The 27,600-nt window shown below is 34.0% G+C and overlaps 1 protein-coding gene and 1 long non-coding RNA gene across 2 annotated transcripts in view; one reads left to right on the top strand and one right to left on the bottom strand.

Annotated features, from left to right (window-relative positions):
* Positions 1–27,600, bottom strand: part of LOC139081128 (endogenous retrovirus group K member 7 Env polyprotein-like) — a 454,430-nt gene that overhangs the window by 300,033 nt on the left and 126,797 nt on the right. The window lies entirely within an intron of this gene.
* The window catches only part of LOC139081132 (uncharacterized), a 135,246-nt gene that overhangs the window by 72,680 nt on the left and 34,966 nt on the right, over positions 1–27,600 (top strand). The window contains exon 2 of the long non-coding RNA XR_011536125.1: positions 831–925. This is a non-coding gene — a long non-coding RNA (uncharacterized lncRNA). The remainder of the gene's footprint in view (positions 1–830; positions 926–27,600) is intronic.

Here is a 27,600-nt window from a genome sequence, read left to right as displayed (position 1 = left end):
GTATCCTGTGTTCATGGATGAGAAGAATTAATATTGTTAAAACATCAATACTACCCAAAGCCATCTATGGATTCAATGCAATCCCTATCAAACTACCAATATGCTTTTTTACAGAAGTAGAAAAAGCACTTCTAAAATTTATATGGATCCATAGAAGACCCCAAATAGCCAAAGAAATCATGAGAAAGAAGAACAAAGCAGCAGGCATTACCCTTCCTAATTTAAAGCTATAGTCAGGAAAACTGTATGGTAGTGACATAAAAACAAATAGACCAATGGAACAGAATCAAAAGCCCAGAAATTAGCATATTTGTTCAACTAATATTTGACTAATTTGACTAATATTGTGAGCCAAGAATACTCAATGGAGAAAAGACACTCTCTTCAATAATTGGTGCCAGGATAACTGGATATTCACATGTAAAAGAATAAAACTGGACCCATGTCTTACACCATTCACAAAAATTAACTTGAAATAGATTAAAGACTTAAATCTAAGTCCTTTGGAGATGACGAAATTAAAAATCAGCTTGTGGTTCATGGTTCCAAAACCTCATGAATATGGAGAAAAAAAAACGATGAATTTCACACTTTAAATGGGTAAATTTTATGTTATGTGAATTATATCTCAACAAAGCAATTGAACATGTATCAGGACTCCTGATTCTGGCAAAACCAAGTAAATGTACTTTTCCTTATTTCTCCCATCCATGTGCAACTAAAAACAAATATAAGAAATCTGAAAGGTGGAGATAAGGAGGCACTCTGACTATAAAGCTCATGCACTGTGGTGAGTCCTCTGGGTTTTCATCTTGTCTCATATTTTTCAGGCTTGGAGCTGAAGAAGCCAGCAACTTGGAAATGCCAAGGAGTACTGACAAGAATAACTCCAACCAAAGCCTATTTTCTCTAAAGGACCTTCCTAGTAAGTCACACTTTTAAACAGTAACCACTCCAGTACAGCCAAATATGACAGAAACAAACTGATGCCACACTCCTATCCATGCCAGCAAAGGCTGAGTAAGGAACCTAGATTTCCAACTTCACAAGGCTTCAAAGGGACACCCCACCCCTGCACTGGTGTAATATCAGAGAAAGGGAAATAGGAGTCTAGAACTAAATCTCCACCAACATGTAACAAGATACTTCTTCCTCTCCCTGCCAGAATAATGTAAGAGGAGACCTAATGGAGAAATAGCATTTAATCACCACTCAGGGGTAATGAGGCCACCTCTCTGACAGTGGGGGATGTCAATGTTAGCTAGATGGGGAGCAGTAGTGAAACAATGCTCTCTCTCCCAGCCAAGAAGTTATTAATAGAGACCTAGTAAAACACTGGAACTCCCACACTCACACAACAGCAGTGAGGAGGTCACCACTTGGTAGTCAATGGAGGTCAAATGAGGAACTTAGATGTTTACCACCCCCCTCCCGGCAGTAACAAGGTGTCACCTACCCTTCCCCTGACAGAGCAATGTCAGAGAAAGCTAGCTAAAACAGAAGATTTAAATAAGATCCAGAACTGTATAATATCCAAAACATCCAGATTTCAGTAGAAAATTGTTAATCATACCAAGAACAAGTAAGATCTCAAACTGAATGTAAAAGACAACCAATAGTTACTAACACTCAGATGAAAAAGATGGTAGGATTATCTGACAGAGCTTTTAAAGCAGCCATCATAAAAATGCTTTAAAGAGCAGTTATGTGCATGCTTAAAACAAATTAGTAAATAGAAAGTCTTAGAAATGATTAGAAAGTCTCAGCAGAAAAATAGAGGATATAAAGGAGAACCAAATGGAACTTTCAGAACTCAAAAATACAATAACCAAAATTTAAAATTTAACGAATGGTTTCAAAAGTAGAATGAAAGGTGCAGAAGAAAAAGTCAGTGAGCTTGAAGATAGACCAATAGAAATTACCCAAATTAAGAGAAAATAAATGCAAAGGAAAAATGGCCAGTGCCTCAGAGACCTATGGAACTATAATGACTATAATAAAAGATATAACATTTGTGTAATTAGAGTCACAGAATGAGAGGAGGAAAAAGAACTCAAAAAAATTAATGGCTATGCAAATGTTCCAAATTTTTGAAAAGATATACCCTATATATTAAAGAAGCTAAGCAAAGCACAATCAGGATAAACCCTTGAAAGTCTACACAAGAAACGTTATATTCAAATTTATGAAAAACAAAGGAAAATAAATCTTTAAAGAAGTGAGAGAAGAATGACACTTGAGCTATAACAGAAAACAATTTGAAAGATAGCAAATTTTTGTCAGAAACAATAGAGTCCAGTGGAAGTGGTGCAACATGTTTCAAGTGCTGAAAGAAAAGAACTTTCAATCCAGAATCCTATACTCAGTGAAAATATCCTTCAAGAATGAAGTGGAAATCAAGACATTCTCAGATGATGGCATATTAAGAGAATTTGTTGCCAGCAGAAGTAACTGAAAGATCAGCAAAAGGTAATTTTCTACACAGAAAGGAAACAATGAAAGAAAATCTTTTGAGTGTCTGGAAGGAAGAAAGAATGCCGCTGAAGAAGAAAAATCACATGTTAATATTAATCGATACAGAAAAATCATTGAACAAAGTACAACATTCACTCATAATGGAAATAACACACCCAAAATATAGGAATATAGGGAAACCTCCTGAACTTAATAAAGAGCATCTAAAAAAATTACAGCTAATAGCATTCTTAATGGTGAAAGACTGAATACTTTTTTCCTTACTTTAGGAAGATATTCTGAAATGATGTCCACTCGCACCAGTCTTATTCAGCATATTGCTGGAATTTCTACCCAATGCAATAAGGCAGTAAGACAAAAGAAAGAAAAAGAAAAGAAAATACATTCGTATGGAAAAGGAGAAAACAAAACTGTCTCTATTTGAAGATCACATGATTGTCTACATAGAAAATACTAATGAATCTTAGAAAAACTTCTAGAACTAATAAATAGGCTTAGGAAGGCTGCAGGATATAAGATAAACATTCTGAAATCAGTTCTATTACTGTATACTAGCAATGAACACAAAGCCACATGAGTTAAATATGCAACATCCTTCACAACCACTCAATAAGTACTTAGCTGTAAATCAAAACTTAAACAGGACTTTTATGCTGAAAACTACAAAATGCTAATGAAAAAAATTAAAGGTCTAAATAAATGGAGACATACCATATTCATGGATTGAAAGACTTGATTTAATAAAGATGTCCATTCTCCTCAAATTGATATACAGGTTTAACAGAATTCCAGTCCACATTTCAGTGATATTATTATGGATGTTATATGGAAAGGCAAAAAAACTAGAATAATTAAAATATTTAGAAAAAGAAGAATAAATTGGGAAGAATCAATCTATGTAATTTTAAGACTTAGTAAACAGCTACATAAATTAAGACTGTGGTATTGGAAGGGGGATAAACATATGGATGAATGGAACAGAGTAGGAAAATCAGAAGTAGATCCATAAAAATTTGCTGAACTAAATTTTTACAGATTAGCAATTAAAGTGGAGAAAAGACAAATTTTTAAAAAGTCGTACTGTAGATCCTGATAAGAATATGAAAAGAAAAGCTATAGACTTGGATAAAATATTTGCAAATCAAATATATGACAAATACTAGTATCTAGAAGACATGAAGAAATGTTAAAACTGAACAATAAAAAAAATTAGAAAATGGGCAAAAGAGATGAAGAGACATTTCAATGGAAAAGATATACAGATGGCAAATATGCACATGAAAAGATGTTCAACATCATTATACATTAGGGACATACAAATTAAAACCACAATTAAATTATTTACAACTTGAAACAAATGAGATATCACTTGAAACACAATATCACTTGAAACAAATGTAGTGAGATATCACTACATACCTTAAAGAATGGCTAAAATTTAAAAAATAGTGAAAATAATAAATGCTGGCTGGAATGCAGAAAAACTGTACCACTCATACATTGCTGCTGGTTATATATAATGGTACAGCAAATCTGGAAAACAGTGCTAGTTTCTTAAAAAATAATTAAACCTATGACTATCATACAACCCAACATTTACCCCTTCTGAGCATTTACTCTAGAGAAATTAAAACTTATGTTCAAACAAAAACTTATACACAAATACATGTTACTGTTTTGTTCGTAGTAGCCATAAACTGCAAATGATTCAGATATGTTTCAACTGAATGGTTAAAAACATAACTGCTGCATTCCTACCATGGAATACCTCAACACTAAAAGAAAATGAAAGATAATCACAACAACGTTTATTAATCTTCAGGGAATTATGCTGCACGAATAAAGACAATCCAAACAAGTTACATAATTTATGACAATTTATATAATATTTTTGAAATGAAAAAATTTTATAAATGAAGGATAGGTTAGTGGTTGTCAGGGGTTAAGAATGGGGAGCATTAGGGCAGGGAGTTGAGTGTGGTCATAAAAGGACAACAGAAGAAATTTTGTGGTATTGAAACTTAGATTTCTAGACTGTGGATGGATACAGAAAACAGCATATGTGATAAAATTGTATTGAACTTAGCACACACACAAGCACAAATGAATGCAACTAAAATTGGAAAAATGTGAATAAGATTGGTGGATTACATTAATGTCAAAATTCTGGTTGTAATATCATGCTGTAGTTTTGCAAGAGGTTATCAATGGGAAAAACTCATTAAATCGTACACCACCTCTCTCTGTATTCTTTTTTACAACTGCACGCAAAACTACAATTCTCTCAAAAAATAATAATTAAAAAAAAAAACAATTGCTCATGTCATACTCTCTTCTTTCTTCTTCCACTATGTGTCTTATCTTTATGGCAATACCACATTGTCTTGATTACAGTAGCTTTGTTATATTAAGTCTTCAAATCAGGTAAAGTCAACCTGTTCTTTTTCGAAATTTTCTTGTCTATTCTAGTTCCTTTTCTTTTCATACTTAAAAGTCATCTGGACAACTTCTACAAAAACCCAATCTGATAGGATTTTGTTTAGGATTCTATTGGTTCCATAGATCAGGAGGGGAGAATTACATCTTAGCAATACTGAATCTTCCAATTCATGAACACAATGATGTCTATATGCATTTATACCTCATTTGATTCCTTTACTCTGTGCTTTATTGTTTTCAGCATTCATATCCTGGGCATATTTTGTTAGATTTTATTTTGCTTTTGATTTTTGTGTATAGTACTGCTTTTTAATTTTTTTCCCAATCTTTCAGTGCTACTTTTAGAACTACAATCGATTTTTGTGTACTAGCCTCGAATTCTTCAACCTGGCTCAATTTACTTATTGTTTCCAGTAGAATATTTTTGTAGATACCTTGGGATTTTCTGCTAGAAAATAATGTCTTCTACAAAAGGAGATAATTTTATTTATTCCTTTCCCATATATGCCTTGATTTGTTTATTATTGTTACCTTATTACACTGGCTAGGACCTGATCACAACAATGCAAATGAGTGGTGTGTATGGACATCTTTGCCTTGTTTGTGATCTGTAGTTGAAAGAATTCATTTCTTTTCCTTAAGCAAAATATTAGAAGTACTTTAAAGAAAAAATGTAGAAGTACTTTATTAGGTCGAGGGAATAGCCTTATATTCCTGATTTCTGAAATGTCCTTTCATGAAAAGTTGCCGCATATCATCATGACTTTTATGGATCTATTCAAATTATTATATGTTTTTTCTTCTTTAGTCTGTTGATATTGTGAATTACATTGATTGATTTATAAATATTACACTAGCCTTGAATTCCTCAAATAATTCCCACTTTGTCACAATGTGTTATCCTTTTACGATGTTGTTGAATTCAATATGGTTATAATTTGGTGATGACTTTTACATCTATATTGAGGGATACTGATCTTTAGTTTGAATTACTTGTAAAATCTTCATCTAAGTTTTGATACCAGGATAATTCTCATCTCATAAAATAGATTAGGAAGGCTTTTTTCTTATTCTTTAGAAGAGTTGATGTAAAGTTGGTATCGTTTCTTCATTATATGATTGGTAGACTCTACCTGTTAAGCCAACTTGGTCTGGGTTTTTCTTTAAGATTTTTAAGTATAAATTAAATATTTAAATAGATATGACAATATGATGTGTATTCTTGAGAGAGTTTTTTGAGATTTTATGCCATTAATCTAATTTGTCAAATTTATGGGCATAAATTTGTTCATAATATTCATTTCTTAGCTTTTCAATGTCTTTAGTTTCTGTAGTAATACCTTCTTTCAATCCTGATATTAGAATTTTTTGCATTATCTCTTTTTTCTTGGTCATTTTTTCTAAAATTTTGCCAATTTTCATGATTTTTTTTCAAGACAACTTTTATTTGTATTGATTTTCCTATTGCTTCCCTTATTTATGTTTCACTGATTTCTATTTTCACCTTTTCTTCCCTTCCTTCTACTTGGTTTGCATGTATTTTTTCTCATATTTTTTAAGGTGGATCATTGTTTAGACACTTAAAAAATTTTGTAATGTTAGAAATAAAGACTATACATTTCCCTTTAAGCACTGCTTTATCTGTATCTCGCAAGTAGTTATGCTATGCTTTCATTTTCATTCATTACAAAACATTTTTTAACTTCACTTATCACTTTCTCTGTAATCCATGGGTTGCTTAAAAATTTATTGTTTATTTTCCAAGTATTTTAAGATTTTCCAGATATCTACCTGTTATTGATTTTCAAATTCCACTATGCTCATAGAATATACTCCAAATTATTTACTATTTACATTTACTATAAGTATTGATGTGCTTGGATTTTGGGTTTCTGCTTTTATTATTTATTTTATTTTTGGTTTCTCTATTTTTCCCACCTGACCTCTTTTGGATTATTTGATTTTTTTGTATCTCATTTTAATTTATCAATTGACTTCTTGCTTACATCTTTTTTGTTTACACAGATCAGAAGCTCAATTTCAGAATCCCATTCTTAAGTATATATTCTATGATCTCACTTTTGGAATAAAAATATATCATGATTTAGGCAGCAAAGCAGAGTGGTATAATTTTTAAAGAAACAAAAAGTTTTATCAGAATTATACATTACAAAAATGTGGGAGGATCTGTACAAATAAAGGTCCAGAAAGGAGAGGTTTAGACGTTCAAGATCCACTAAACATTCTATCAGAAAGACTGGTGAAATTAGACAAATTGGAGCTTTTAGGGAAATCTTGATCTGGTTGCCAAACTAGGACTGCAAAGATGGAGTGCATATAGAGGTCTATGGAAGCCACAACCTCTGTGGAACCTCTGACTTCTGTGAAACTGCTGTCTCAATTTGTTTTCAGCTAGCTCCTGGCCATGGACTTGGAAGCCACTTTTGTTCTTGAAGGCCAGCTTCTTGCAAGGAAAGCTAGAGTTGGAGTAGAAGAGAATAGGGAAAAACTGGAGTAAGCCGCATATTGGGGAAAAATATTTATAATGTATGTATCTGAAAAATGATGTGTATACATAAGGTATAAGAATCCCTTATAACTTAATTATTAGGAAAGCAACATTCCAAAAAATATAGGTTAAATATTTGAACAGACAACTCACAAAAGAAGATATACTAAGACCAATGATCACATAAAAGCTTTCAACATCAACATTAACAGGAAAAGACATATTAAAATCACAAATAATGATACACACACATTTGAATTGATAAAACTAAGAAGATTAGCAATACCAAGAGTTATAAAATAGGTGGAACAATTAGGTAGCAGCAGTGGAGGCATTCATATAACTCCAATATCTCAACAACAGCAATGCCTGCAGCCACAAGGTAACAGACAATAGAAGAGACAGTGCTCTGTGAGGCCATTGCAGCAGAGCATCCAACCCAGGTGATCCTGGTCATGGCATCTCTTTACACCCAGCAGGTAAGCCAGCAAATGCAGTGAGTGACACTGGCAACAGCAAGGCATCAGTGGTTCCCAGAGGTGCAGACAGCAAGGAAAAGATTAGCAGCAACCCCCTCAACAGAAGTGGTGAAGGGTGGAATGTGCCAATCCTCAAATATAATCAGAGGCAGCTCAGGTAAGGGAAAACGAAAACTAGCGCTATATTGCCACCTATTGTAAAACAAAAGAATAGCCTCTAATGTCCAATTAGTTGACAAATTTTAATCAAAACAAAGCTATACCTAAATACGAAAAATGTTTGCTACAACAAATGAACCAGAAGAATAGTTCAGCAAGCACCATGAAAAAGCACAGTAACATGGCATCACAAAAAGACAATAACAATTCTCCAGAAACCAAACAGAAAGTCATGGAAAATTTGTGATCTAATGATAAAGAATTCAAAATAGCTGTCATGAAGAAATTCAATGACGTACAAGGAAACACATAAAAGCAGTTCAGTGAGCTCAGGAATACTATCATGAAGAGAGGGAATACTTTACCAAATAAATTGAAACTCTTAAAAAGATCAAAACAGAGATTCTAGACTGAAGAACTCAATAAATGAGATGAAAAATGCATTGGAAAACACTGGAAATAGAGCAGATCATATGGAAAAGAGGATTAGTGAGCTCAAACATAGAAATTTAGAAATGATGCATGTATAAAAGGAGAGAAAACTAAGATAAAAAATGTAGAAATTCTACGAGAATTATCCAACCCCATTAGAAAGGGCGACATAAGGATAATGAGTATCTCAGAAGAAGAGAGAGAGAAAGGAGCAGAGAGTTTATTTAAAGAAACAATAGCTGAGAACTTCCAAAACCTGGGGAAGAAACTGGACATAAAAATCCATGAAGTTAATAGAACACCCAATTATCTCAGCACAAAAAACATTCTCCAAGACACATTATAATAAAAGTGTCAAAAGTCAATGACAAAGGAAGAATATTAAAGGCAGCCAGGGGAAATAAAAACCAACAACCTACAACAGAACCTCCCCCCATTAGGCTATCAGCAGATTTCTCAGCAGAAACTCTGTAAGCCAGGAGAGAGTGGAATGATATATTCAAAATATTGAAAGATAAAACCTGTCAACCAAGAATATTCTATCCAGCAAAGATATCTTTTAGATATGAAGGAGAAATAAAGGCTTTCCCAGACAAACAAAAACTAAGGGAGTCCATCACCACTAGACCTGCTTTATGATAAATGATTAAAGGAGCTCTCCTACCTGAAACAAAAAGACAAAGATATGCAAAGCTTTGAGCAGAATGATAGACAGAGAGACTCAGAAAATTGCTACTCTATATCAGAAAAGGTTAGTAAACACTTAATCTTAACATAAAGGTTAAAGGAAAAGGAAGAATTAAAAATAACCATAACCACTTCAATTTGGTAACAAACTCACAATACTAAAAGAGATAACTTGTGACAACAAAAACACAGAAGGGGAAGAGGAAAAGGATGAAACCTACACAGGCAAATGAATATGAGATATCATCAGGAAAAGAACTATCTTATCTACGACACCTTTTATACAAACCTCATGGTAACCACAAAACGAAAACTTCAGAGCAGAAACACAAAACATAAAAAAGGAGGAAACTGACAATAGAATAAAAGAAAAGCAACAATCTGAAATGGCAGGCAAAAACAAAGAAGAAACACTGAATATACACAGCAACAAGAAAACAGAAAATAAATTGTCAGTATTAAGTCCTCATATATCAATAATCACCCTAAATGTAAATGAACTGAATTCACCAATCAAAAGATGCAGGGTGGCTGGATGGGTTAAAAGAAAAGACCTAACAATATGCTGCCTTCAGAAGACACATCTCAGCTCTAAAGACATGAGCTCAAAGAAAAGGAATGGAAGATGATACTTCAAGAAAATGGCAACCAAAAGAATGAGTATAGCTATACTTATATCAGACAAAATAGAGCTCAAGCCAAAAAGAAAAAAAAATGACAGGAGACAAAGATGGAATTACAAAATGATAAAAGGAATGATTCATCAAGAAGATATAACATTTATTAGTTTATATGCACCTATCATCCTATCACAGGAGCATCAAAACATATAACGCAACTATTAACAGACATAAAGGGAGAAATAGACAGAAATGCAGTAATAGTAGGGAGCTTTAGTACTCTCCCTTACATCAATGGATAGATCATCCAGACAGAAAGTCAACAAGGAAACACTGGCCTTAAATGAAACGTTAGATTAGGTGGATTTAACATACATAGAACATTCCATCCAAAAACAGTAGAATACACTTTCTTCTCAAGTGCACATGAAACATTCTCAGATAAATAATACGTTAGAAAACAAAACAAGTTGCAATAAATTTTAAAAGATTGAAATCATATCAAGCATCTTTTCTGACCACAATTGTATGAAACTAGAAATCGACTACAAGAAAAATGCTGGAAAGTCACCAATATGTGGAGACTAAACAACATGCTACTGAACAACTATTGGATCAATGGAGAAGTCAAAGAGAAATCAATAAATACCTGGAGACAAATGCAAATGAAAAGGCAACATACCAACTCTTATGGGAAGCAGCAAAACTGGTACTAAGAGGGAAGTTTATAGCAATGCAGGCCAATTTTATGAAACAAGAAAAGTATCAAGTATACAATCTAACAGTGCACCTAGAAGAACAAAGTCCAAAGTCAGTAAAAAGGAAGGAAATAATGCAAATCTAAGCAAAAATAAATGAAATAGAGACTAAAAAAGACAACAAAAGAGATCATCAAAACTAAGAGCTAGTTCTTTGAAAAGATAAACAAAATTGACAAACTTTTAGCCAGACTCACCAAGAAAAAAAGAGAAGACTCAAATAAATAAAATCAGAAATGAAAGAGGAGAAATTACAAATGAATACCACAGAAATACAAAGGATTATAAGACAACACTATGAAAAACTATACATCAACAAATTGGATAGCCTACAAGAAATGGCTAAATTTATCAGTTATACAACCTTGCAAAACTGAATCAAGAAGAAACAGGGAATCTGAATACACTGATTATTCCTAAGAATGTGAAACAGTAATCAAAAACCTCCCAAAATACAGGAGACCAGAAGCAGACAGCTTCTGGTCTTAGAATTCTACAAAACATTCAAAGATTTAATACATATTCTTCTCAAATGATTCCAAAAATTTGAAGAGGAGGGGACACTTCCTAACTCATTTTATGAGGCCAACATTATGGTGATATCAAAACCAGACAGGGACAAACACACACACACACACACACACACACACATACATAAATTACAGGGCAATATTGATGATGCACATAGAAGCAAAATCCTCAACAAAATCATAGCAAATTAAATACAACAACACGTTAAAAGAATTATAGGCCAAGATCAAGTGATATTTACACCAGGGATGCAAAGACAGTTCAACATTTGCAAATCAATCGATGTGATACACCATAATAACAAAATGAAGAATAAAAAATCACATGATCATCCGAATAGATGCAAAAAAAGCATTTGACAAGATTAAGCATCTATTTATGATGAAAGCTTTCAATAAAATGGGTGTAGAAAGAAAGTACCTCAACATAATAAAGTCCATATATGACAGACTCACATCTAATATCATACTCAGTGGTCAAAAACTGAAAGTTATCCTTGTAGGGTCAAAAACAAGCCAAGGATGCCCACTCTTGCCATTCTCATTCAACATAGAATTGGCAGTCCTAGCCAGGGCAATTAAGCAAACATAAAAAAAGGAAAAGAAATAAAAAGGAGGCCAATTGGAAAGGAAGAAGTAAAATGTCAACATTTGTAGATGACAGGATTTTATATGAAGAAAACCTTAAAGAATTTACCAAAAATATTAGAAATAATAAATGAACAGAGTAAAGTTGCAGGGTATGAAATCAACATACAAAATCAGTTGTATTTATATATACTAACAAAGAAATACCTAAAGGAGAAATTAAGAATACACTCCTATTTACAATTACAACAAAAAGAATAAAATACCTAGGAATAAATTTAACCAAGAAGGGGAAAGACCTGAAAACTAAAACTATAAGATATTGTTGAAATAAATCAAAGAAGACACAAAGAAATGGAAAAATATTCCATAATCATGAATTGGAAGAATTAATGTATTTAAAATGTCCGTATTACCTAAGGCAATCTACAGATTTAATGCAATCGCTACCTAAATTTCCATGACAAGAAACAAACACATAGATACAGAAAACAGATTGGTGGTTACAAAAAGGGGGTGGAGGAAGGTCAAAAATTGGTAAAGGGGGACATTTGTATGGTGACAGGTGGAAACTAGAGTTTTGGTGGTGAAATCAATGTTGTATAGAGAAATTGAAATATAATGATGTACAACTGAAATATATACAATTTATAAACCAATGTTACCTCAATAAAAAAATAGTAGTGGGATGACATAATTTAAGTGCTGAAAAAAAATCTACTATCAAAGAAGCCACTATCACTGTGAGAGGAGAGATAATAGTTGGGGCAAAAAGAATAATTGGGCTTTGAAAACTTGCCATATATACCAGGGAAGTGGGAAAGTTGTGTATACATTTAGTGTATTAATTAGGGTTCTCCAGAGGAAGTAAACCAATAGAGTGTGTGTGTGTGTGTGTGTGTGTGTGTATTGTGTGTGTATATATTTAAGGAATAGGCTCACACAGTTATTGAGTCAGGCAAGTAAAAATCTGCAGGATGTGTGCTATAGATTGAATGTTTGTGTCCCTCTAAAATTCATATGTTGAAACAATCTCCAATATGAAGGCTTTTGGAGGTGGAGGCTTTTGAAGGTCATTAGGTCATGAGGGTAGAGAGTTCATGAATGGGATTAATGCCCTTATAAAAGAGATCCCAGAGAGATCCCTTGACCTTTCTGTCATGTGAGGACACCGTTCAGCATTCATTCTCCATTTCCACCAAAGCCACCCAGCCCTAGTCAACCACTTATATACTTCTTGTCTCTCTGGATTTGCCTATTTTAGACATTTCATATAAAGGCAATCATACAATATTGTGGTATTTTGTGGCTGACTTCTTTCACTTAGCATAATGTTTTCAAGATTCATCTATGCGTTTTATTGTTGCATAATATTCCATTATATTTTGGATATATCATATTTTGTTTATCCATTCATTAGTTGAGGGACATTTTGATCATTTATACTTCGGGGCTACTGTGAAAAATGCTATGAACTTTCATGTACGACATGTTTTCATTTTTCTTGGGTATATACTGAGGAGTGTAATTGCTGGGTCATATGATAACTTTATGATTAATGTTTTGAAGAAATGCTAAACTGTTTTCTAAAATGACTGCACCATTATAAATCCTATCAACAGTATATGAAAATTGTACTTTCTCCATACCTTTACCAATACTTTTTATTGTCTGTACTTTTTGTTTTAGCCACCTCAGTAGTTGTGAAGTAGTGTATCATTATGGTTTTGATTTTCATTTCCCTGATGGCTAATGACATTGAACATCATTTTGTGTGTCTCTTGACTATGTATCTCTTCAGAACACGTGTCTCCTCAGATCCTTTCTCCATTTTTAAGTTGGATCATTTGTCTTTGTAAGCTGTAAGAGTTCTTAACATATTCAACATATGAATGCTTAATCAAATATATTATTTACCAATGTTTTCTCTCATTTATGGGTGGTCTTTTCACTTTATTGTTGGCGTCTAAAAAGTACAAAAGATTATAATTTTGATGAAGCATCACTTACCTATGTTTTCTTTTGTTGCTTGTGTTTTGTTATCATATGTAAGAAATCAGTGCAAAATCCAAGTCACAAAGATTTGCACCTGTGTTTTCTTCTAAGAATTTTATAGTCTTAACTTTAATATTTAGGTTTATGATCCATTTTGAAATTTTGTGTGTGTGTGTCTGGTGTGAGGAAATAATCCAACTTCATTATTTTGCATCTGGATATCCATTTATCTAAGCACTATTCCTTATAAAGACTGTTATTTCCCCCATAAAGTTGTCTGTGCACCCTTGTCAAATACCAATTGACTATAAATGTAAGGGTTTATTTCTGAACCCTCAATTCCATTCCATTGATATGTAGATGTTTATCTTTATGCCAATACCACATGGTATTGCTTACTGCAGCTTTGTGGTAAGTTTTGTAATCAGGGAGTCTAGGTTCTCCTATTTTCTTCTTTCTAAAGGTTACTTTTGCTCTTCTAGGTCCCTTGTATTTTTATATGAATTTTAGGATCATCTTGTCAATATATACAAAAATAACAAGGTGGGGTTTTGATTTTTGAAGAAAGTACAAAAGCAATTCAACGGAGAAAGAATAGCTTTTTCGACAAATTGTGAACCTTGACCTAAACATGAAACTATAAAATGTTTAGGCAGGAAAAAATAAGTGAAAATATTCAGAATCTAGGAGTAGGTGAGGAATTCTGTGACTTGACAGCAAAAGCAAAATGCATAAAATGAAAAATTGATAAATTAGACTTCATCAAAATCAAAACTTTTTCTATCTGAAAGACACTCTTAAGACGGTGAAAACTACAAACTACAGATTGGGCAGCAAACCACATACACGTTAAAGAACTAATTATCCAGAGCATATACAAAATATAGAAACAACTCTCAAAATTCAACAGGAAACAAAACAAAATAACAGTTAGAGAATGAGCAAAAGATACTAGGAGACAGTTCAAAGAAGGTGTAGAGATGGCAAATATGCTCATGAAAATATTTTCATTATCCTCAGTCATTAGGGAAATACAAATTAAAATTAAAATGGAATATCACTACACATCCATCAGAATGGCTAAAATAAAAAGTGGCAACATGAAATGCTGACAGGGAAATAAAACACTTGATCACTCATACATTGCTAATCGAGATATAAAATGGTACAACCAATCTGGAAAACGGTTTGGCAGTTTCTTATAAAACTAAGTAGGCAATTACCACACAATTCAGGGATTGAACTCCTGAGCATATATCCCAAAGAAATGAAAATGCATGTTCATACAAAAACTTGTAAATGAATATGTATAGCAGTTTTATTCAGAATAGCCCAAAAGTGGAAACAACACATATATTCTTCAATGGGTGGATGGTTAAACAAACTGTGGAACATCCAAGCCCATGGAATACTACTTATCAATAACAAGGAATGAACTATTGATACATGCAGCAACTGGATCAATCTCTAGGAAATTATGCTGAGTGAAAAAAAGACAATTCCCAAAGTTTTTACAGACTATGTGGTTTAATTTATATAACATTCTTGAAATAACAAAACTATAGAAATGGAGAACAGATTAGTAGATTCCAGGGATTAAAGATTGTGGCAGGAAGACCAGAGGAAAATACTTGTGGTGACGGAACTATTCGGTATCTTGACTATGCTGGTTGATACATGCACCTACACACATTATAAGATTGCACAGAACCAAGTATACATACAACACTAATAAATTCATGTAAAACCAGGGAAATCTGAATAATATTAGTGGATTAGTGCAATATTGATTTATTGTTTTGCAATATGTTGTCACTGGGGTAAGTGAGTGAGGGTATGTGGGAAATCTCTGTATTATTTCCTACAACTGTTCATGAAATTGTAGCTTAGTGTCTTTTGCAAAATTTGGGGAGTTAGTTGTTATTTCTTCAAATACTAATTCATCCCCACTCTCTTTCTCTTCTCCCTCTGGGACTCTGATGATAAGAACGTTGGACCTTTTGTTATTGTTAGGCAGGTCCTTAAACTCTCTTCATGCTTTTTTTTTGTTATTTTCTCACTGGTTTTCAGATGGTTAAATTCTATCAACCTGTTCTTCATTTATTCTATCCTCTGTTATGTCCACTATACCACTGAACCTATCCTGCAAGGTTCTTTTTTATTTGTTATTGTATTTTTCAGTGATATAATTTATGTTTGGTTCATTTTTTATAACTTCTATGTCTTTACTGATATTTTTATTTTTCATTTTTCCAGAGAATAATTGCTCATTGAAGCATTTTTATGATTGTTTCTTTAAAATTTTTGTCAGATAATTCCAATATCTGAATCATCTAATTGTGTCACTCGATTACCTTTTCTCATTCAAGTTGTAATTTTCTTAGTTTTTGGTATGATGGGTGATTTCAATTGTATTCTGGATATTTTGGCTGTTATGTTAGGAGACTCTGAGTCTTATTTAAATCTTTTATTTTAGCAGGCAATCATTCTGTTTAGGCTTACCATGCAGTTCCTGGCGTACTTTGTAGAGTGAATTTTGAATAACAATTTAATGAGAACGTTTGGGGTGCTATTTTTTGTCTGCTTGGTCTATCTGATGCCATTAGGGTTCTCACTAATCCCTTCTCGTACTTCCTGAGATGATGGAATGAGATTCCCCAGTCTGGAATGCCTTCTGCCTGTAGGTTTACAAAGGGAGTCTCAGGCATATAGGACAGTGATCCCATGCAGTCTGGGCATAGCCACTTAGTCTGGGGAATTACCTCTGCTTGTGCTGCCTGGCCAGATGTCTCTATATGGGGGAGAGGAGTCTCAGGTTTGGTGGTGGCAGAGATAGTACTTCCTGGGTAATCTATTTGTTGTGGAAGGATTCTCCTTACTGTTATAGTAAGGTCCCCAAGGGTCTCTAGGTAGGGAAAGTGGTTCTTGGGCCCATGGGGGCAAAGAGCTCTGCCAAGATGGGTGTTTTTTTATGTTGGATTGTCCTGTACTCGTACCACCCAGTATCTTTAGATAGGGGAAAGGATTCTCAGGCCCAGTGGGGACAGAGAGTGCTATTGGGATTTCCCCTTGCTGGTACCTCCAGGCCACCCAGTGTCTCTGGGTGGGGGAAGGACCCAAGTTTATTTTTATAATTTTACATTATTTTTCTTTTTCTATATATTTTTTAAATTATATATTTTATCCTTCAGGGACTTGGTGTTAGAAATTAAGTAATAATCCATTTTACAAATTTACAGATGCCTGTTCTTGAACATCACCATTTATTGAATATTTCTTTTCTCCACTAATCTAAACTGCTAACTATATTGTAAGTAAAATGTCAATAAATATTAAGTAGTATTTCTAGATTATGTCTTCTTTTTCAGTGATGTGGCTGCATATTTATGTTGCAGGTCCAAACTGTTTCAAATATCATAGTTTTGGAACTTATGCTCATGTATATAATTATAACCTCCTGCCTCACCCTGTTATTCTATGTTTTCAAAGTTTTCCTTTCTCATTTCTGTATTTCCTCAGTAAGGAACTGATGATAGCCTTTCACCACTCTGTGATGATTTTTGATCCTGAATACGACTGTCTGTTGGCTCCAAGATGTACTCGTCTGACATTTTCTAATATGGGTGTTGACAAGGACTTTCTCTTTGAACAAAATTTAGTCAGGCTCCTCTAAGACGTCTTTTCAACTAGGCCTCATTCTTGGCTTCCTTTCTTGGCCTGTTGAGGCCAGTTTTAGCAAGAATTCTGCTATGCAAGGTTATTGAGAACCTTCCCACGCTTGATAGCTAATAAAGTTCCTCTTAGTAATTTTCCATCCCGTCCCTCACTCGGCATATTGGCTATAAATCCCCACTTGTCCCTGTTGTATTTGGAGTTGAATTCAACTTCTCTCCCCTACTGCAATAGGCTTGACTTTTCTTCCTTGCTGTTTTTAACAAGTGTCAGAATAATTTTTCTTCTACAAATGTTAACATCTCACTTCAGAGACCAATTCTTTAACCATAGGTATCTTGGACTTAGTCTTTGCTTCTTAGGTTCAGAAACAGCTCTATGTTGCTTAAGCTCTTGGTTGAAGCCTTCTGCTTCTGTTTTTTCTCAGGTTACAGCTCTTTGTGTGAGGGATCAGATTTATCTTTTGAAAAGGAGGAATGGGAAGGAAAATTTAATTGGCATAGTAGGAAGAATCACTTTCTGCATGGGCTCTGCACTGAAAGATATCACTGTTGCAAAGAAGCACAAATGTAATGAACAATCTTATGGTACAGACTAGTCCAGACCATTCCATGAACTTTTCAGATCTTTATTATGCGTGACATTTTTGTCAATGAAAAATATTATCCTTGATTTTACTTAGTGAAACTGTGAAAAATTCTGTCAAGTGTTTTTTTTTTTACTAAACATAGTCTTATCGTGGTTTTATTCCTTAAGCTTAGTAATTAATAAGTTTTAGAATTTCTCCTAAATACTAAACTGTAGAATATTGAGTAAACCAACAAATTATGACTCTAAAACAATATTTTTCTGTGAAATAAATCCATGTTTTCCTGAGTTTTAAATAAAATTAACTCAATAAAGAGGTTCTAAATTTTGAACTTCAAGGACAATTGTCCCCCATTATGTTAAAACATATTTTATACTTTCTGACTCCTAGTATTTAAAAATGTACAATATCAAAGGTACTTTATGAATTAAGCATAGTAGTAGAGTAGTAGCAGTCAGCAGACATAGAAGAGATATTAAAAATATATTGCATTCTACCAATGCAAATTGAATTTGGATTATTCTAATATCTACTTGTTTCTAGATATTAAGACCACCAATTTATCATGCAGAATACTACAATGGAGGAATCAGCGCAACTTTAAAATAACCCTAATTCATAAACAAGTGGTATAATCTTACTTCTTAGGATACTTTTTCAAATGCAGTCAATGACCTAATGCTTTATTTTCCCTAAAGAGTCACTCTCCTGACACACCTCCCCCAACTCTGTTCATTCCTCAGTCTCAGTTCTCCACCCTCAGTGATCTCTATTCTGTATTCCTGTCAGTGCTGGAACAGCTTGAAATGGCTAGGGATGTGGGCCTTTAGGGACTGGTGGTCAGGGTAGGGAGTTTATAGAAAGGATTTATATTAAAATCATGGCCAGGCAACCCTGGTGATTGCACTGTTAGTGGTAATGTGATGCAGAGTCAGAGAATCAGGCAGTCATGAAACAATACAGCAATCAAGATCTCTAATGATGTGGGAGGTTGGAAGTTATCAATAAGCAAAAGACAAGAAAAGCACAGCTCTCAGCATCAACAATCAGACAATGAAAAACAGACAAGGAGGTAAAGCGGCATTTGGCAGACGAATATGTCGTCATCAAGGAGACTTAACCACTGTAGGAGTTTTCAGAAGATTCCAGCTTTCTGTCAGTTATGTGATTATTGTGTGCCAGTGACTAATCACCACATGAATGCCTGGAACTGGGACTGGGAACTAGAATTGGACTGAGGTCTGAAGTTAACTGGTAAGAGAGTAGCAGTAGCTCCTGACAGTTCAATATTGATATTTCCACAAGCTCATCTTTTCAAAAGCTTCACCTTTCACTTCTGTCTGGTTCCCTCCATATTCAACTCTGTGATCATGACCAGTCACTCTGATCATCTGCCTAACCAATTGCTTTGGCTGCCTCAATGTTATTTAAAATGTGACATGCCACAAACTGAACTTACCCTGCCCTTTATAAATAAACTCCCTACTCTTTGCTGGTTCCCTTATTTTGAAACTTGGATCCATTTTCGACATAAACTTCTTAAACAACGGTATCTATCAAGTCACCAAGTGAACTCTTGCCAGCATCAAAATTTCAAATCCTACATCATATCCCTCCATTTTTGTTCATTTCCATTGACCCCATCAAGGTTGTTGTGGCCTTACTAGAGGTTGTCAAATTCCAGTCTGAGATCATGCTACTCTTGGAAGCTTTGCCAAAAATTCAGATTCTTAGGACCCAATCCTGAACCTGACTCACAATTCCTAGGGAAGAGGACTAAGAAATATGTACTTTAACTCCCCTGGTTAATTCCAATGATCAGCCAGCCTTGCAATCACCGATCTAAATATCTGCTGATATCTACTATAAGGTGCAATTTCATGGTGGATAGAACCAGGAAAGAGGCAATTAGGATGGAAAGGACTAGATGGAATTATTTTTGGAGGAGAGGAAGATGAAGGAGCAAAGCATGATGATCAGATTCCTGGTTTGATAAACTAGGTATATGGTATCCAGATATCAACTGAGTATCATTCACTGGAACAGAAAAAAGAGAGAGAAGAAAAGGGGTAGACATGTGATAGCAAATGATATTTTCAGCTTTTGGACTTGAGTTTGAGATGCCTATGACACCAATTAGTAGCTCCAATGCATGAAACAGGAAACATTGAAGTTGACAGGAATAGATAATTTTGAAGAGTTGGAAATCATTGAAGAGTTTGAAAAGTCATTTTATTAAAATAGGACTACATAGATAGTGATAAACATAACATTTGAATACAGTGGGGCACACGGAAGGAAAATATCTTAAGTCAACCCTAATGTATTACTTGACATTAATTTATTCATTCAATAAACATTTATCAAAATCGTCTCTCTTATTTCCTTAACAAATTTTGAAAGATTACTAATGTGGTGTTTTCAGAATATACTTTGGAGAGCAAAAGTAGGAACATGTGGTCAGTTCAAGGCAATTTATCACAATCCAGATAAGAGAGAAATGGCTCACAACAGTATGGATTATGTCAGTGGAGGTGGTAAAGGTGGTCAGATACTCACTATAATTTCAATGTAGAAATGATGGGATTTTCTGGTGGATCAAATGTGTAAGATCAAGATTAGAAACAAGTGAAAGATGACTCCAAAGTTTTGGACCTGCATATCTGGAAGTTTGGATTTCATCAACTGAGATGGGGAAAGTTAAAGGTGGAGCAAGTTTAGGGGGAAGAGGAGATTAGGTATTATGTTTAGAAAATGTTGAATTCAACATGTTTAATAGACATCCAGATGAAGATGTTAAGTAGGAAGTTGGATATATAAGATTGGGTTTCAAGGGATATATCTGGGTCTAGATATGAATTTGGAAGTCTTTAGCTGTGATTTAAAGCCATAAGACTGAATGTGTCACCAAGTGAGTGAGTGAACAATACTAAGGGAAAAGAGTCAAGGACAGAGCCCTGAAGCCATTCAAGTGTTGATGAGGAGGAAACAACCAAGGAGATAAGAGGTCAAGTGCCATTTGTGATGAAGAGTAATAGGCCATAAAAATTATGATTTGTTAAAAGCTTAACATTCCCCTGTTTAAAGGAAATGTATGTATTCTTAATTTGAACTGATCTGTTAAGCCATTGGCTTCTGAAAGGTATTATATAAGCTTTTCAATAATTTTGAATTTCTATACATTTTGGAAGAAATATTCAGAATCTTCTGGAGTCTGTGTATTACAGGACAGGGAATTTTATGAGTATAGCATGTCTGTAAAGTCTAAGTAATGTTTTCAGAATAATTATCTGTATACAAACTTGAAATAGGCATGCAAAGAGAGTGAAACATTCTTTAACCAAGAAGTCAGTTTGATGGAAATAATGCATTTATTTTTAAATTTTATTTTCACTTTTTCCTTTTGTCTCCCCAAAGCCCCCTGGTACTTTATTTTTAGTTGTGGGTCCTTCTAGTTGTGGCATGTGAGACGCCGCCTCAGCATGGCCTGATGAGCAGTGCCATGTCCGTGCCCAGGATCCAAACCGGCAAAACCCTGGGCCACCAAAGCAGAGGGTACAAACTTAACCACTCGGTCGCAAGGCCAGCCCCAGTAATGCATTTTTGAAATTTAGAAATAACATTAAGTCAGAGCTAACAGAGAGATGTAGAAAGTCACTTTTTTTTAAGTAGTCATTTGGCAAAAATTACCTTAATCAGATGTTGCATACATATATACTGTGAACATTTGGGTACATGTTAGAGTGTTATTTACAACATTATCCAACATGTAATAGAATTGTCAATTTACATAAGAAAACATCCTGGGCGGAAGTGCATGGCAGTAGGATGGACTGTATTTTTATTTTAGTTTCATGAGATAATTTTTAAGTCTTGAAGATACTGATGAGCATACAAAGTACTTCATGGAGTTATTTAGTTAGGAGTGAAGAAAAATCATGTTATTGGTCATGAATCCAAAAATAGCATAGGGAATTGAAGAGGAAGTAATGCCTGTATTAAATTTAAAAAGTGTTCAGTCTGTGGTCATGAGTTTGAAAGGGACAGAGGCCTATTCAAAAACTGAACTTTCTGATGGGATCAAATAAATCTTCGAAGTTAGGTATGGAACATATATCTCTGAAAATGAAATTATGTTCTGAATTTTCCTTATGAAGAGAGAAATTCTCCTTATGATTTGGGTTTTCTAAAAGAGAATGCAGGCCCCATGAATTGGCTGGGAAGTCTAGAGTAAGAAGAAATTTAATCTTGTATTGGTTCTGTTCATCCACTACAGTGGGCTTCTGAGATGTTGTTTGACACTAGTAATGATCAATCTGCTTTCTATCACTATAAATTAATTTGCATGTTCTAGAATTTTATATAAATGGAATCATGTAAAATATACTCTTTTTTCCTGGCTTCTTTAATTCAGAATAATGATTTTGAGATTTATCCATGTTGTTGCACGTACCAATAGTTTATTCCTTAAAATAATGGAAAGATATAATGAAGTAAACTGAAGTAGAAGGAACTAATAAAAAAATAAAGTACACAAAATTTAAAACGTAAAACAATACACTTAATAAATAATCTTATTAATAATAATGAGATTATTAAAATGTAAACGTGATTCACTATCAGGAAATCCATTAGTATAATCCATCATATAACAAGTAAGGACAAAACAACTATAAAAAATTCAACATCACTACATTAAAACCTACAAGACAGGCAGATCAGTGTTTGCCTGGGAATGGGGATGGAGGAAGGAACAGATTACGAAGAGGCATGAGGAAACCTTTGGATGTGGTGGAAATGTTTGTTATATTTATTGTAGTGATGGTTTTAAAGGTATATACATATGCCAAAACTGATCAAATTGTACACATTAAATATGTGCAGCTTAGTGTCCTTCAATTATCCTCCAATAAGATCAAAACAACTAAATGTAAGTGTATATATATATACATAGTTCGTCACTAGTCCTTAAGCTGATGCCTTGTCAGTCATTTACATTGTAAAGCTCATTCCCTATTAAATTTTTCAATAAGTTATCATAAGAACAAAATTCTGATATCTTATATGTTCATAATAATTGTTTACAGCCTTTATATTTGAGGATAAATTTAGGTAGATATAAAATACATGGCTTACATTTTGTTTCCTGAGTATTTAAATATGTTACTTCACTGTTGTCTGACATAAAGTGTTGCTATTATAAAGGATAATACTAATCTGATTTTCTTTCATTAGTGACTTGCTCTTTTTGAGTAGAGGCACAAAACATTTTTTCTTACTCTTTGAAATCAAATAATTCTACTAGAATATATCTCAATATTGGCCTTTCTGATTCACTTTCCAAGATATGCAGTGTGACTAAAATATGATTAAATTTTCTTTTATTATAGAAAAGCTTTTCTGAATAATAATTTTAGTGTTGGACTGAGAGAAGTTTTAAGGTCTCCTATTATAATTGTTCTGCTTAATGGCTCCATTATGTTGGCTTTCCTCTGAATCACAGCCTGTAGTTCTGAATTTGGATAGAAAATTTCAGTATAAAATCAAGATGCTCTGAACTTTCCTAGCTATGTCCTCTGTAAGAGCTTATAAATAATGAGTAACCCAATAGTAGACCAGACTGTGATCTCTAAATACCAATTCCCACCACAGAGGACCCAGTATTCTTGGAGAAATAACTGATTCTAGGACTAGGTGGGAAACATACAAGATGAGCTTGGGACATCTTGTCATATAAGAAATTAAGAAAGTTATAAAAGAATATAAAGTCTTGTAAACAAAAAAAACTCAAGAGCCAACTTGAAAAAGCACCCAGTGGCCAAAGCTATGTGATATTGCACCAGGTTATTAACATCTCATACCCTCAGTGTAAACAACTTCTACAGCAGTGTTTCTCAAACTTTACCCTTCATAAGAATCACCAGGGTGCTTGTTTAAAACACAGATTCTCAGGTTCTATCTCAGACCTCATGAATCAGAAACTCTAGGGGTGGGACCTTGGAATAATTATTTTTAGTAAGTGCCCATGGGTGATTTAGATAATCAGCAAAGTTTGGGAAACACTGCCTTAGAGAAACAGAGCTACCATTTGAAAGAATTTGAGTTCAGGAGCATGAAATGAGCTAAGATGTTTTCTATTGTTAAATAGACATTATTTTTTTAGAGCAGTCTTAGATTTATAGAAAAATTGAATAGTAGAGAGATAGTCCATATATCCTGCACCCATTTTCCCAGTTTCCCTTATTGTTAACATTTTACATTAGTATGGTGTGTTTGTTACAATTAATGAACCAATATTGACATATTATTAACTGAGTCAATAGTATATTCAGATTTCCTTAGTTTTTACCTAATGTCCTGTTCCTGTTTCAGGATCCTGTCCTAGATAACACATTATATTTAGCAATCATGTCTCCTTAGGCTATTCTTGACTGTGACAATTTCCGAGATTTGTCTTGTTTTTGATGATCTCAATAGTTCTGAGGAGTACTGATCAGGTATTTTGTAGAATGCCCATCAACTGGGATTTGATGTTTTTCTCATAATCATATTATGGGTTTGAGGGAGAAAGATCACAGAGGTAAAACGCCATTTTCAACACATCATATCAATGGTGCATACTATCAACATGACTTAGGTCTCTTGATGTTAATCTTGAAAAGCTGGATAAGGAAGTGTTTGTTAGGCTTCCTCACTGTGAAGCCACTCCTTTTTTCTTCCCTTTTCCATATTCTTTGGAAAGAAATCACTCTGCACAGCCCACACTAACGGGTGAGAAGTTGTGTTCCCCCACCTGGGGGCAGAGTATCTACATAAATTATTTGGAATTCTTTCACACTAGAGATTTGTCTTTTCTCCCACATTTATTTATTTATTCATTCATTAAATAATTTATTTCTATCAGTATGGACTCATGGATATTTACTTTATACTTTGGGTTACAATCCATTACTACTTGATTTTGGCTCAAAGTGTTCCAGGTTTTGGCCATTAGGAGCTTTTTCATTTGGCTCCTCTGGCCTTTTGATATACCTCAATCAATGTAAGACTTGTTGTTGTTCTTGATGATCACTCCCTCACTTTCTGAAATTATAAGATTCTCCAGGCTCGGCTGGTATATTTCCCGTCTGAGTCTTAGGAAAGCCATTTCTTCAAAGATTCCTACTTCCTTTTATCGGAGAATGGTATTAGAAACCAAGATCTGCACAGTAGGTATACTCATTACGACTGGACTGTTACTGCTTTGGGGCCCTCTCAGCTGACAACATTTCTCCCTTAAATTTTGGTTGAATTCTCTAGTGAAACCATCCGGTAGTAGTACTTTCTTTTTTTGAAATTATTAATTACTGATTAAATTTCTTTAATAGATATAGGCCTATTAAGATTACCTATTTGCTTTTTTTTTGTGAGTTTTGGTAGTTTTGTCTTTCAAAGAATTGGTCTATTTCATCTAAGTTATAAAATTGTAGGCATAGACTTGTTTATAGTATTCCTTATTATCCTTTTCATGTACCTGGGAACAGTAGTGATGATACCTCTTTTATTTCTGATACTGGTAACTTATGCCTTCTCTATTTTTCTTGGTTAGCCTGGTTAGTTGTTTATCAATTTTATTGATCTTTTCAAAGAATCAGCTTTTGGTTTCATTGATTTTTGCCTATTGCTTTCCAGTTTTCAATTTCACTGGTTCCTGTTCCAATTGTAATTCTTTTCTTCTGCTTGCATTAGCCTTAAATTGCTCTTCCTTCTCCAGTTTACTAAGGTAGAAGCTTAGATTATTGATGTTAGATCATTCTGCTTTTCTAATATACATATTCAATGCTATAAATTTCCCTCAATGCATTGCTTTCACTGCATTGCACAAATTTTGGTAAGTTGTATTTTTGTATTCATTTTGTTTGAAATAATTTATAATTTATCTTGAGACTTTTTCTTTGACCCATGTGCTACTTAATCTCCAAATATGTTGGCATTTTCTAGTTATCCTTCTGCTAATAATCTCTAGTTTCATTCCACTGTGATTTGAGAACATAGATTGCATGATTTCTCTTCTTTTGCATTTGCTAAAGTGTGTTTCACAGCTTAGAATGTCATCTATCTTGGTAAATCTTCCATGTGAGCGTGAGAAGAATGTGCATTCTGTTATTGATGGATGGAATATTCTATAAACATCAACTAGACAAACTGGATTGATAGTTTCGGTCAGGTCAACTTGATCCTTTTTGATTTTCTGCATGTTTGATCAATTACTGTAAGAGGGGTGTTGAAGTCTGGACTATAATAATGGATTTGTCTATTTCTCCTTTCAGTTTTACCCGTTTTGCTTCACGTATTTTGATTCTCTCTTGTTAGATACATATGCATTCAGGATTGTTAATTGACTCCTTTATCTTTAAGTAGTGTCCCTCTTTATCCCTGATAATTTTCTTTGTTGTGAAGTCTGCTTTGTCTGAAATTAATGCAGCTACTCTAGCTTTTTTTAAAAATAATGTTAGCATGATGTATCTTTCTTCATTTCTTTACTTTTAACCTACCTGAATCTTTGTATTTGAAGTGGATTTCCTGTCAACAACAATTGTTGGGCCTGTTGTTTTATTTTTTACTATATATCTACTAAGACAATCTAAGACTTTTGTGTATTTAGACCATTCACATATGGAGCATCTATTGTCATAATTGGATTAATATCTTCCATGTTTGTAACTGTTTTCTACTTTTTGCAATTGCTCTTTGTTTCTTTATTTCTCCCCCTACTTTTCTTCCTTTTCTAGTTTTAATTGAACATTTTTAGGATTGCATTTTGTCATTTCTCTTAGAATTTCAATTATACTTTTTAAAATTATTGGAGTCTTATTCTAGTGCTTGCTTTTTATCTTCAGACTGTTTTTTCTTGCCTTTTTGAATGTTTTGTAATTTTTTGTTGAATATCAGACATGCTACATCAGGTAACAGGAACTGAGGGAAAAGTCTTTATTGAAAGGTTTTACATTAATCTGGCCAGGATTTGGGCTGTGTTTAATGTCTGCTATTGCTGTATGTGCCAGAGGTTTCAAATTCCTCTAGCGTCCTTTTTTTTCCTTTCCTGTTGACCTTGGGCTTCTCTAAGAACTTCCCTTTAGAGTCTGCATCTTCAAGCTCTTTCAGCTGTAATCCTCTGTTTTTATACTGGAGCCCTGTCGATATTGTAGTAAGGTGTGAGGGAGAGGAAGCATTCTATCATCTTATAAATATCAGACTTTTAGTGGGTCTATGTCCCTGGACTATGAGCTTTTCAATTGTTCCTTAGCATCCCTCACCCTTAGGTGAGACAGGAAGCCTAGTGGCCACTGCAGTTTGGTAAATGTTTCCCCCTAGGTCTGATAAAGTCTCTGGTAAAGTCTTTTCCCGTGGAAAGTAGCTCTTTGTTATGGAGAATGCTCTGTACATATTTCAAAATGGTTCCTCTTCCCATTTCTCTACCATTTCCATAAGGGGAATTTTCTTGGTTCTTCACTGTGAGAAACTGGTTGGGTTTCTGGAGATATGGCCCACAAAAACATGAGGGCCTCACTAATACTGCAGTCCCTGGGAATTTCTCACTCTCAACCTAGCCCACACTTAGCCTCCAGCAATTTGTCATTATTACCAATTAAGTCTTCTTACCAGTTTTTTGCTGCAACAGCTTCTGT

The sequence above is a fragment of the Equus przewalskii genome, chromosome X (assembly GCF_037783145.1).
Source record: "Equus przewalskii isolate Varuska chromosome X, EquPr2, whole genome shotgun sequence".
Lineage (NCBI taxonomy): Eukaryota > Metazoa > Chordata > Mammalia > Perissodactyla > Equidae > Equus > Equus przewalskii.
Note: the sequence above shows the minus strand (reverse complement) of the source record. Positions and strands in the feature narration are given on the sequence as shown.